At 34.3% G+C, this 14,056-nt stretch overlaps 1 protein-coding gene across 4 annotated transcripts in view; it reads left to right on the forward strand.

Annotated features, from left to right (window-relative positions):
- LOC127702419 (kelch domain-containing protein 10-like) overlaps nt 1-14,056 on the forward strand; it is a 174,687-nt gene that overhangs the window by 50,789 nt on the left and 109,842 nt on the right. The window lies entirely within an intron of this gene.

Raw genomic sequence — 14,056 nt, forward strand, 5'->3', positions numbered from 1 at the left:
ATCTGAACAGGTGAATTAACCCACAATGTTTTTGGACAAGAAATCTCACAATGTCCTTCTTGTCTGTTCTTTCAGCTACAGCTTTCATATGTTGTAGGATGTTTCTACACTTTATAGAGGTATGCATGTCCACAGGATTTAATTTTTTTTCAAATATTCTCAAAATGCCAGGTATTTGGACTTAGCCATGTTTTGGTACTAGCTGCATAAAGAGATCATGGTTTGTTCGGCTATATTCTCCTACAGTTTTTGAGCTACAGCTATAATATTTTGTAGGTTGTTTGTACACATAATTGAAGTGTGCATGTCCATCACAGGATTTTGATTTTTTTCAAATATTCTCAAAATGCCAGGCATTTGGACTTAGTCATGTTTTTTGTATTCAGAATAAAATTAAAAGATAGATCATCATACATAGTGTTTAATTTATAATTTTTTTAATGGTCAGGCGGGGGGGCATCATTTGTGTCTTACAGACAGCACAACAATTTCAAGTTGTTCTTCAACATCACTGTTTGTGAAATCTAAAGTATGTGGAACTATACTCATGCATGTGGCAGAGCAGAGGAGGGCATCGTCCATATCTAGTGACAGGCTGTTTCTACTTTGAAGCTTGAAACCTCTGTCTTTTAAGTTATTTTTTTATGCACACATATATATTTGTAAACATGACATTTCCCAACTATATTTGGGGACAGCCAGAACCTCTGGAACACAAAATACATATACTTCCTTACTGTGCCATTCGTTGTAGACAATGAAAACTGTGTTTCTAAACAGCTTATTTGGCTTTTCTTTTGTTTGTTTGTTGGAACCTGATGGTCAGGTGAAAATACTGTGTTGGTGTGAATTACATATAACATATGTTATTTATTATAGGATTTAACACCTTTCAAAGGAATCTTTTGGTGTACAAACTGGACCAATTCATTCACAAACTAATAAAAATATTGTTGCACAATGCAAATGACCACATTGTGACAAAACAGATCATGAAAACAGAAAAACTGGAAATAATTTGAAATGTTTATAATTGGCAAATTTTCCATGAAAAGTTCCAAGCAATTTCATGAATTTAAGGAATATTATCCAGTGCTCTTTTATTCTTGGAATGGTGGAGATTTGTATGTCTGTTTTAAAACCTCATCAGAGCTTGTATTTATTTTTATGCCCCCGCTGTAGCGGTGGGGGCATTAAGTTTTACCCTTGTCTGTCTGTACGTATGTACGTCCCAAAATTGGTTTCTGTTCTCTAACTTGAGTTTGCCTCAACCAAATGTTATGAAACTTATACACAATGCTTATTACCACAAAACACAGAGTATATTTGAATTTTGGTGGCGTCACTTTAGCTGTTCTAGAGTTATGCCCCTTTATAAATGGAAAAATTGCAAATTTTTAGTTTCCGTACTCTAAACTTAAGTTTGCTTCAACCAAATGTTATGAAACTTATACACAATGCTTATTACCACAAAACACAGATCATTTTGAATTTTCAATTTGAATTTTGGTGGCGTCACTTAAACCATTCTAGAGCTATGCCCCTTTATAAATGGAACAAGAGGCTGTCAGAGTGACAGCAAACCAGATTTTCCTGCAGAGGTCGAACCCTGAACAGTTGAGCAAGTATAGACACTACATTTAAGCTTAAAACAGCTCTGAATTTGGATTGTGATTGAATATTTGACATAGGTTTGTGACACAAAATACATATGGTCAAAGAACTGAAACATTTGAAATTGGACATTTAAATACCTATTATGGTCCAATATCCAAAATCTAAGTACATATTAGAATCAGCATATCAAACAACCCCAAGAATTCAATTTTTGATGAAATCAGACAACAGTTTAATTTAGGACCCTTTGGACCTCAATGTGGACCAATTTGATAAAGGAGCCCACAATCCAAAATCTCTCAATACATGGTTAGATTCAGCATTTCAAAGAACCCCATAAATTCAATTTTTGTTGAATAAAACAAAGTTTAATTTTGACCCTGATTTGGACCAACTTGAAAACTGGGCCCAAAAATCTAATATTTAAATACAGGTTTAGATTCAGCATTTGAAAGAACCCTATATATATTTAATTTATGTTGAAATGAAACACAGGTTAATTTTATCTATAATATTTTCTGTGCAAAGGGAAATAACTCAAACTGGATAAATAGTTCTCTAAAATAAGATATGATGCAATTTTTCAAATTATAATCAATAATATAATAACAACAACCAGTGATGACTAAGTTCTCTAAAATTAGATATGATTTAACACTCAAAAATTGTTAGAATCAGCATATCAAAGAACCAAAGAATTCAATTTTTTATGAAATTAAACAAATGTTTAATTTAGGACCCTTTGGACCTCAATGTGGTATTATCTTATTAATAATGAAAAGAAATACAGGTTTAGATTAAGCATTTCAAAGAACCCTATATATATTCAATTAATGTTGAAATCAAACACAGTTTAATTTTGGACTCCGATTTGGACCAACTTGAAAACTGGGCCCAAAATCAGAAATCTAAATATATGTTTATTAATAGACAATAGAAGCTTAGTTTTTAAAGGAGTTTACTTCATCAAAAAAAAATATATAGCATTCAGAAAATTAGTTTTTACAGAATAACAAACAAACTTGCCACAAAATTCTTCAAACAATTTACCAAAGAAAAGAAGAAAAAAATCCAAAATTTTATTTATAATTAATACAATGTCTTTTCAAAATCTATAAAACTTATCAGTAATGAAGTCTCCCAAACAAAGCTCCAATAATTCTTCATTCCCATGGTCGCCTGACATTGGGCAAAGTCCAGTACAAATTGGTTTGTGATATGCATAAGTATCGCCTATGGATTGACCCTGTATGTCATTCAAATCTTCTGGAAATTACGAACAGGAATATATATGGTTTAGGGGTGGAGATCTTGACCGTTTACAGGTTCTCATAAGGGGGGGGGGGGGGGGGGGGGTGATCCCCAGAGGACTCGCCCTTTATTTCATATTATTTGTTTTTTTGTCCCATACAAGAATATATATGGTTTAGGGGTGGGGATCTCAACCATTTACAAGTTCTTAAACAGGAGGGGGTGGGGGTGACCCAAGGGGACTCGCCATATATTTCATTTGATTTGTTTTATTGTCCCATACAAGAATATATATGGTTTTATGGTGGGGATCTTGACCGTTTACAAGTTTTCAAAAAGAAGGGGGGTGGGGTTACCCCAGGGGACTTCCCCTCAATTTCATTTGATTTGTTTTATTATCCCATTCAAGAATATATATGTATTAGGGGTGGGGATCTCGACCGTTTACAAGTTATCAAAAAGAAGGGGGGTGGGGGTTACCCCCATGGACTTCCCCTATATTTCATTTGATTTGTTTTATTGTCCCATACAAGAATTTATATGGTTTCGGGGTGGGGATCTCGACCGTTTACTAGTTCTCAAACAGGAGGGGGTGGGGGTGACCCCAGGGGACTTGTCTTTTATTTCATTTGATTTGTTTTATTGTCCCATACAAAAAAATATATGGTTTAGGGGTGGGGATCTCGACTGTTTACAAGTTCTTAAACAGGAGGGGGGTGGGGGTGACCCCAGGGGACTCGCCTTATATTTCATTTGATTTGTTTTATTGTCCCATACAAGAATATATAAAGTTTAGGGGTGGGGATCTTGACCGTTTACAAGTTTTCAAAGAAAATGGGGGTGGGGGTTACCCCAGGGGACTTCCCCTTAATTTCATTTGATTTGTTTTATTGTCCTATTCAAGAATATATAAGGTTTAGGGTTGGGGATCTCGACCGTTTACAAGTTATCAAAATGAAGGGGGGTGGGGGTTACCCCCATGGACTTCCCCTATATTTCATTTGATTTGTTTTATTGTCCCATACAAGAATATATATGGTTTAGGGGTGGGGATCTTGACCGTTTACAAGTTCTCAAACAAGATTGGGTTGGGGTGACCCCAGGGGACTCGCCTTTTATTTCATTTGATTCGTTTTATTGTCCCATACAAGAATATATATGGTTTCGGGGTAGGGATCTTGACCGTTTACAAGTTTTCAAAAAGAAGGGGGGTGGGGGTGACCCCCATGGACTTCCCCTATATTTCATTTGATTTGTGTTATTGTCCCATACAAGAATTTATATGGTTAAGGGGTGGGGATCACGACTGTTTACAAGTTCTCAAACAGGAATGGGTGGGGGTGACCCCAGGGGACTCGCCTTTTATTTCATTTGATTAGTTTTATTGTCCCATACAAGAATATATATGGTATCAGGGTGGGGATCTTGACCGTTTACAAGTTTTCAAAAAGAAGGGGGGTCGGGGTGAATCTGGGGACTCCCCCAATATTTCATTTGATTTGTTTTATTGTCCCATACAAGAATATATATGGTTTAGGGGTGGGCATCTCGACTGTTTACAAGATGAAAGCACATTCTCAAATTGAAGGGGGTGGGGGTAAGAATATATATGGTTTAGGGAGACTTAATTATCTACAAAATGTCTAATAATGAACAGTTAATTTCAAACTTCATTTATACAGTCCTACTAGTAAATTTCAAACTTTATATATACAGTCCTACAGATCTTACCAGGAAACAGAAAATATTCAAATAAATCTGTCACTCCAATGATTATCATATGCTAAGATATAACCCAGATCTAATTAATAATTAATAATGTAATTAACTTCAAAATGTCTAATAATATAGCTTATAATCATCACCACTTAGGAAATAGAACATTTTCAAATAAATCTGTCACTCCAATTTTTATTGTGAGATAAGACATTATGCTGAGTCATAAAATGATAACTAGAGAAAAATATTTTAAAATTCCACTTTTGGATATTAAAAATGGCGATAACTCAAAAAGGAGATATACTAAAATTGTGAAAATTGAACTAGACCTTCGTTAAGTCCCAGGAACAACATATTTAAATTTGAAAAAAATTTGTTAAAGCGTTTTCATGTAATTGTGCTGACACTGTTTGGCAGCCGCTCGTCAGCCCGCCCAGCCGCCCGCCGTACATCCCCATTTTAATAACCGATATTTCCTTCGGAAATCCGATTAAAAATTGCAAAATTTTTATTTTCTTCTAAATATCAAGTAATTTTTGAAATTGGAGTTATCTTCCTTTGTCCATGATTATAGTTGAATCAACTACAATCAATGCTTTTTACAATGCAATGTTTAATTTTGACTTCCACAGATCAAGTTGAATTGGGTAGTGTCACTTAAACCATTATTGAGTTATGCCCTTTATAAATCGAAAGATTGCAAAATTTTTAGTTTCCATTCTGTAACTTAAGTTTGCCCCAACCAAACATTATTAAACCTATACACAGTATTCATTACCACAAAACTAAGATCAAGTACAAATTTTATGGTTCCGTTTTCTAACTTTAGTTTGCCTCAACCAAATGTTATGAAACTTATACACAATGCTTATTATTACATAATAGAGATTAAGTACGAAATTTGGTGGCGACACTTTTATCATTCTTGAGTTATGTCCCTTTATAAAGATAAAAATTGCTGAATTTTTCTTTTCCGTTCTCTAACTTTAGTTTGTCTCAACCAAATGTTATAAAATTTATACACAATGTTATGTGTGTTTACAAATAGAAAAATTCCTGAATTTTTAGTTTCTGTTCTCTACTTAAGTTAGCCTCAACCAAATGTTATCCCCAAATCAATAACTGATTTTTACTTCGAAAATCCGGTTAAAAATTACAAAATTTTTAGTTTCCGCTCTCTAACTTAAGTTTGCCTCAACCAAATGTTATGAAACTTATGCACAATTCTTATTACTACAAAACACAGATCAAATTTGAATTTTGGTGGTGTCACTTTAACTGTTCTAGAGTTATGCCCCTTTATAAATGGAAAAATTGCAAAATTTTTAGTTTCCGTTTTCTAACTTGAGTTTGCCTTAACCAAATGTTATGAAACTTATACACAATGCTTATTACCACAAAACTCAGATCAAGTTCAAATTTGGGTAGGGTCACTTTCACCGTTCTTCAGTTATGTCCCTTTATAACTATATGATATGCAAGCGGGGGCATCATCTGTGTCCACATGTGGACAGTATCCACATTTATTTTGTATGTACCTACTTATAAATTAATATTTCCCGGTACTTGACTTGACAGTGACATTTTACTTGGCACAAAGGGCAATTTTCATCACACTTTGTGTTTTGCAGAAAACGCAAAATAACGAATCTGACATCATACCCAGAAAATGTGAGTAGACATGTTCCAGTTTTGAGCCATAACTCATATCTCAACTAAATTTTGAGTGAGCAGACAGCATGAGCGACAGCAAAACTGCCGTAGAGCAAAGAGCTCTACAGCAACATACAGTTGGGTCTGTGAGAAGGTATCCCACTTTATGTCCAACTGCATACATATACAATATTAGTCTAGTGTAGAAGAATATAGAAAATATTTGTATGAGGCAAGAACTGGGTAGAAAATGCGAGGCTCAGCTGAGCATTTTCTACCTGGTTCCGAGCCAAGGGCAAATATTGTCTTTGTTCTTCTGCACTAGACTAATGTTGTTTTTATCCTGCAAAATTACCAGAGCAATGTTATTATATGACCGCAAAAAAATTTTTGCATCGTTATGCTATGATGTCGTTGTCGTCAGCGTCCAATACCACAAAAGGAAGGTTAGGATTGAATTTGGGGGTAATGGTACCAACAGTTTAGAAATTAGGAGCCAAAAAGGGGCCAAAACAAGCATTTTGTAGTTTCCGGACAATAACTTGTGTGTAAGTGTATGGATCTCTCTGAAATTGTACCACAAGGTTCCATATCACAAAGGGAAAGCTGGGGTTGAGTTTGGGGGTAATTACTCCAAGAAATCTTCAATTGCACAATATTGCCCAATAGCACAGTATTGCGCAATAGCACAGTATTGCACTATAGCACAGAATTGCGCAATAGCAAGAAATCTTCAATTGCACAGTATTGCGCAATAGCATAGTATTGCACAACAACATAGTATTGCGCAATAGCACAGTATTGCCAAATAGCAAGAAATCTTCAATTGCACAGTATTGCGCAATAGCATAGTATTGCACAATAGCACATTATTGCGCAATAGCAAGAAATCTTCAATTGCACAGTATTGGGCAATAGCAAGAAATCTTCAATTGCACAGTATTGCACAATAGCAAGAAATCTTCAATTGCACGGTATTGCACAATAGCAAGAAATCTTTTAACCAATTTCAATGGGATTATTTAAGTCTTTGATTTTTGGGGGTTCTAACCTTGTATTTTTTTTTTGGATATTGGGTATTGGGCCCCATTTTTAAATTGGTCTACATTGAGGTCAAAAAGGACCAAAATTAAACTTTGTTTGATTTCATCAACCAAATATTATGAAACTTATACACAATGCTTGTTACCACAAAACACAGATCAAATTTGAATTTTGGTGGAGTCACTTTAACCGTTCTAGAGTTATGCCCCTTTATAAATGGAAAAATTGCAAAATTTTTAGTTTCCCTATAACTTAAGTTTGCCTCAACCAAATGTTATGAATTTATACACAATGCTTATTACCACAAAACACAGATCAAGTTTGAATTTTGGTGGCGTCACTCTAACCGTTCTAGAGTTATGCCCCTTTATAAATGGAACAAGAGGCTATCAGAGTGACAGCAAACCGGATTTTCCTGCAGAGGTCGAACCCTGAACAGTTGAGCAAGTATGGACACTACATTTAAGCTTAAAACTGCTCTGAATTTGGATTGTGGTTGAATATTTGTCACAGCATAGGTTTGTGACACAAAATGAATGTGGTTAAAGAACTGAAATATTTGAAATTGGACATTTACCTATTATGGTCCAATATCCAAAATCTAAGAACATTGTCAGAATCAGCATATCAAAGAACTCCAAAAATTCAATTTTTAATGAAATAAAAAAAAAGTTTAATTTAGGACCCTTTGGACCACAATGTGGACCAATTTGATAAAGGAGCTCACAATCCAAAATCTCTCAATACATGGTAAGATTCAGCATTTCAAGGAACCACATAAATTCAATTTTTGTGAATCAAACAAAGTTTAATTTTGGACCCTGATTTGGACCAACTTGAAAACTGGGCCCAAAAAACTTATATTAGGGGCAAAAAACAAGCATTTTTCTAGTTTCATGATAATAACTTATGTGTAAGGGTATGGATCTTTCTGAAATTGTACTACAAGGTTCCATATCACAAAGGGAAAGCTGGAATTGAGTTTGGGGGTAATTGCCCAAAACGTTTACGAATAAGGGGCCAACAAGGGGCCAAAAATAAGCATTTTTCTAGTTTCCAGACAATAACTTGTGTTCAAGTGTATGGATCTCTCTGAAATTGTACTGCAAGGTACCATACCACAAAGGGAAGGCTGGGATTGATTTTGGGGGTAATTGCCTCAAAATTTTAGGAATTAGGGGCCAAAAAGGGGAAAAAAACAAGCATTTTTCTAGTTTCATGACAATAACTTGTGTGTAAGTGTATGGATCGTTATGAAATTGTACTACAAGGTTCCATATCACAAAGGTAAAGCTGGGTTTGAGTTTGGGGGTAATTGCCTTAAATGTTTAGGAATTTGGGGCCAAAAAGGGGCCTAAAAACAAGCATTTTTCTAGTTTCCAAACAATAACTTGTGTTCAAGTGTATGGATCTCTCTGAAATTGTACTGCAAGGTACCATACCACAAAGGGAAGGCTGGGTTTGAGTTTGGGGGTGATGAATCATAAGGGGGGTCAAAAAATTTGGGGAGGGATTTTTTTTTCCTTTTTTTCCTTTTTTTTCTTTAAAATTTTCCATTTTAAATTGGTTATTTCTGATTTATATATAAAAGCAAATAATAATGATAAGGTTTGAATAGGTAAATTAAAAAATGTTAAGTTCTTAGACCACATTCATTCTGTGTCAGAAACCTATGCTGTGTCAAATATTTAATCACAATCCAAATTCAGTGCTGTATCAAGCTTGAATGTTGTGTCCATACTTGCCCCAACTGTTCAGGGTTTGACCTCTGCGGTCGTATCAAGCTGTGCCCAGCGGAGCATTTTATTACAATTATAATCAATAATATAATAACAACCAGTGATGACTAAGTTCTCTAAAATAAGATATGATTTAACACTCAAACATTGTTAAAATCAGCATATCAAAGAACCCAAGAATTCAATTGTTGATTAAACAAAAGTATTATCTAACTAATAATGAAAATAAATACAGGTTTAAATTCAGCATTTCAAAGAACCCTATATATATTCAATTTATGTTGAAATCAAACACAGTTTAATTTTGGACCCCGATTTGGACCAACTTGAAAACTGGGCCCAAAATCAGAAATCTAAATATATGTTTATTAATAGACAATATAAGCTAAGTTTTGAAAGGAGTTCACCTAATCAAAAAAATATATATAGCATTCAGAAAATTAGTTTTTACAGAATAACAAACAATTTACAATTTACCAAAGAAAAGAAAAAAAAATCAAAAATGTTATTTATCATTAATACAATGTCTTTTAAAAATCGATAAAACTTATCTGTAATTATCTTCAAAATATCTAATAATGAACTGTAAATTTCTAACTATATTTACTCCTATATAGCTTTTAATCATCAACACTTAGAAAACAGAAAATTTTGAAATAAATCTGTCACTCAAGATAAGACATTAACCATGTGTTTTAAACTGATAACAGGACATATTAACAGGTGAAAATAATCTATAAAGGCTTAGTGTAATCAAACTTTATGTATATAATTAAAAATTTCTGTTCAAAGGAAAATAACTCAATCACAAAAAAATACCACTTATGGATATTAAAAAGGGCGATAACTCACAAACGAGAAAAGCTAAAAACGTAAAAATTGAACTTGACCTTCATTTAGTCGCAGGAAACAACATATCTAAATTTGAAAAAAATTTGTCAAAGGGTTTTCATGTTATTGAAGAGACACTGTCTAGCAGCCGCCCGCACACCCGCCCGCCCGCCGCCGTACATCCCCAAATCAATAACTGATTTTTACTTCGAAAATCCGGTTAAAAATTACAAAATTTTTAGTTTCCGCTCTCTAACTTAAGTTTGCCTCAACCAAATGTTATGAAACTTATGCACAATTCTTATTACTACAAAACACAGATCAAATTTGAATTTTGGTGGTGTCACTTAAACTGTTCTAGAGTTATGCCCCTTTATAAATGGAAAAATTACAAAATTTTTAGTTTCCGCTCTCTAACTTAAGTTTGCCTCAACCAAATGTTATGAAACTTATGCACAATTCTTATTACTACAAAACACAGATCAAATTTGAATTTTGGTGGTGTCACTTTAACTGTTCTAGAGTTATGCCCCTTTATAAATGGAAAAATTGCAAAATTTTTAGTTTCCGTTTTCTAACTTGAGTTTGCCTTAACCAAATGTTATGAAACTTATACACAATGCTTATTACCACAAAACACAGATCAAGTTCAAATTTGGGTAGCGTCACTTTTACCATTCTAGAGTTATGCCCATTTACAAATAGAAAAAATGCGGAATTTTTTGTTTTTGTTCACTAACTTAAGTTTGCCTCAACCAAATGTTCTGAAACTTATACACAATGCTTATTACCACAAAACTCAGATCAAGTACACATTTGGGTAGTGCAACTTTTACTGTTCTTGAGTTATGTCCCTTTATGACGTTATATTCAAGGGGGGGCATCATGATCTGTGTCCCATGGAGACATTCCCCATTTATTTTCCAAAATATTTTTGTCATGTGTATTAAGGTAAGGAAAGTGGACTCCAGGAGCACTTTGATTTCTTTTTAGCTCACCTGGCCCAAACGTTGTCGTCGTTAGCTTTTTACAAAAATCTTCTCAGGACTCTGAAACCACTGGGCCAAATTTAACCAAACTTGGCCACAATCATCATTAGGGTATCTAGTTTAAAAAATGTGTCCGATGACCCCGCCAACCAACCAAGATGGCCGCCATGGCTAAAAATATAGGATATAGTGGTAAAATATAGATTTTGGCTTATATCTCTGAAACTTAAGCATTTAGAGTAAATCTGACAAAGGGTAAAACTGATTATCAGGTCAAGATCTATCTGCCCTGAAATTTTCAGACAAATCTGACAACCTGTTGTTGGGTTGCTGCTCCTGAATTGGTAATTTTAAGGAAATTTTGCAGTTTTTATACGACCGCAAAATTTTTGTGGTCGTATATTGGTATGACGTTGGCGTCGTTGTTGTCGTCGTTGTCGTCGTCGACGTCATCGTCGTCTTTCTTCCGAAGACATTTGGTTTTCGCTCTATAACTAGTATAAGTTAATAGAAATCTATGAAATTTAAACACAAGGTTTATGACCACAAATGGAAGATTGGGATTGATTTTGGGAGTTTTGGTCCCAACAGTTTAGGAATTAGGGGCTAAAAAAGGGCCCAAATTAGCATTTTTCTTGGTTTTTGCACAATAACTTTAGTATAAGTGAATAGAAATCTATGAAATTTAAACACAAGGTTTATGACCACAAAAGAAAGGTTGGGATTGATTTTGGGAGTTTTGGTTCCAACAGTTTAGGAATTAGGGGCCAAAAGGGTCCAAAATTAAATTTTGTTTGATTTCATCAAAAATTGAACTATTGGGGTTCTTTGATATGCCGAATCTAACCGTGTATTTAGATTCTTATTTTTTGGTCCCGTTTTCAAATTGGTCTACATTAAGGTCCAAAGGGTCCAAAATTAAACTAAGTTTGATTTTAACAAAAATTGAATTCTTGGGGTTCTTTGATATGCTGAATCTAAACATGTACTTAGTTTTTTTATTATGGGCCCAGTTTTCAAGTTGGTCCAAATCGGGGTCCAAAATTAAACTTTGTTTGATTTCAACAAAAATTGAATATATGGGGTTCTTCGATATGCTGAATCTAACCATGTATTTAGATTTTTGATATTTGGGCCCAGTTATCAAATTGGTCCACATTGAGGTTTAAAGGGTCCAAAATTGAACTTTATTTGATTTCATCAAAAATTGAATTCTTGGGGTTCTTTGATATGCTGAATCTAACCATGTATTTAGATTTTGGATATTTGAATACCACAAATGGATGGTAAGAATTGTCTTTGGGAGTTATGGCTCAAACCGTTAAGGAATAAGGTGCAAAAAAGGGGGGAAAAGGGTTTCCAGGTTAATGGACAATTACTTAAGTACAAAACATAATTTAAAAGGCAGTGTAAGGTTGGTAATTGAAACTCATTTGAATATCTCACCTAAACTGCTTTTAAATTATGTATATTGGAAATTTGCCAAAAACTTATTATTAATAAATTCCATTGGAAATTTGCCAATAACTTTAGTTTAATGAACTTCATTGGAAATTTGCCAATATAAAATGTTGCTGATGAAGCTTTTTTGTTTATCTCACGTAAACTGCTTTTTAATTATGTATATTGGAAATTTGCCAGCCATTACTATGATGTCATTTTCTATTTTAATACTTAAATTAAGTATTGTGCAATAGCAAGAAATTTTCAATTGCACAGTATTGCGCAATAGCAAGAAATCTTCAATTGCACAGTATTGCGCAATAGCAAGAAATCTTCAATTGCACAGTATTGCGCAATAGCAAGAAATATCCAATAGCACAATATTGCACAATAGCAAGAAATCTTCAATTTAACACTATTGCGCAATAGCAAGAAATATTGAATTGCACAGTATTGCGCAATTGCAAGAAGTCTTCTTTTGCACAGTATTGCGCAATAGCATGAAATCTTCAATTGAAATTTAATACAAATTTTTTAACCCATTTAACATTTTTAGATTATTGATCACCACATTTATTTTGTGTCCGAAACCTGTATTATGTCAAAAATTTGATCACAATCCAAATTAAGACAGTATCAAGCTTGAATATTGTGTCCAAACTTGCACCAACTGTTCAGGGTTCGACCTCTGCGGTCGTATCAGGCTGCGCTCAGCGAAGCATTTTATTGGTTATTATCTTGAATATTATTATAGATAGAGATAAACTGTTAACAGCAATAATGTTCAGCAAAGTAAATTCTACAAATAAGTCGTCATGACCAAAATTGTCAGTCGACCCCTTTAGGAGTTATTGCCCTTTATAGTCAATTTTTAACCATAACCCCCAAAATCAATCCCAACCTTCCTTTTGTTGTATTGAACCTTATGGTAAAATTTCATAGAGATCCATTCACTTAAACTAAAGTTATAGTGCAAAAACTAATGTGTCTTCAGACGCCAACGACGACGACGACAACGCCAATGTCATACCAATATATGACTGCAAAAGTCGTCGGCGTTGTCATTGGCGTCCGAAAACACATTAGTTTTCGCACTATAACTTTAGTTTAAGTGAATGGATCTCTATGAAATTTTACCATAAGGTTCAATACCACAAAAGGAAGGTTGGGATTGATTTTGGGGGTTATGGTACCAACAGTTAAGGGATTAGGGGCCAAAAAGGGGCCAAAAATAAGCATTTTTGTAACTTCCAGACAATAACTTGTGTGTAAGTGTATGGATCTCTCTGACATTGTACCACAAGGTTCCATATCACAAAGGGAATGCTGGGATTGATTTTGGGGGTAATTGCCTCAAAATTTTAGGAATTAGGGGCCAAAAAAGGGGCAAAAAACAAGCATTTTTCTAGTTTTATGACAATAACTTGTGTGTAAGTGTTTGGATATTTCTGAAATTGTACTACAAGGTTCCATATCACAAAGGGAAAGCTGGAATTGAGTTTGGGGGTAATTGCCCGAAATGTTTAGGAATTGGGGCCAAAAAGGGGCCAAAAATAAGCATTTTTCTAGTTTCCAGACAATAACTTGTGTTCAAGTGTATGGATCTCTCTGAAATTGTACTGCAAGGTACCATACCACAAAGGGAAGGCTGGGATTGATGATGGGGGTAATTGCCTCAATATTTTAGGAATTAGGGGCCAAAAAGGGGCAAAAAACAAGCATTTTTCTAGTTTCAGGACAATAACTTGTGTGTAAGTGTATGGATCTTTC

This window comes from Mytilus californianus, unplaced genomic scaffold, assembly GCF_021869535.1.
Source record: "Mytilus californianus isolate M0D057914Y unplaced genomic scaffold, xbMytCali1.0.p SCAF_1, whole genome shotgun sequence".
Lineage (NCBI taxonomy): Eukaryota > Metazoa > Mollusca > Bivalvia > Mytilida > Mytilidae > Mytilus > Mytilus californianus.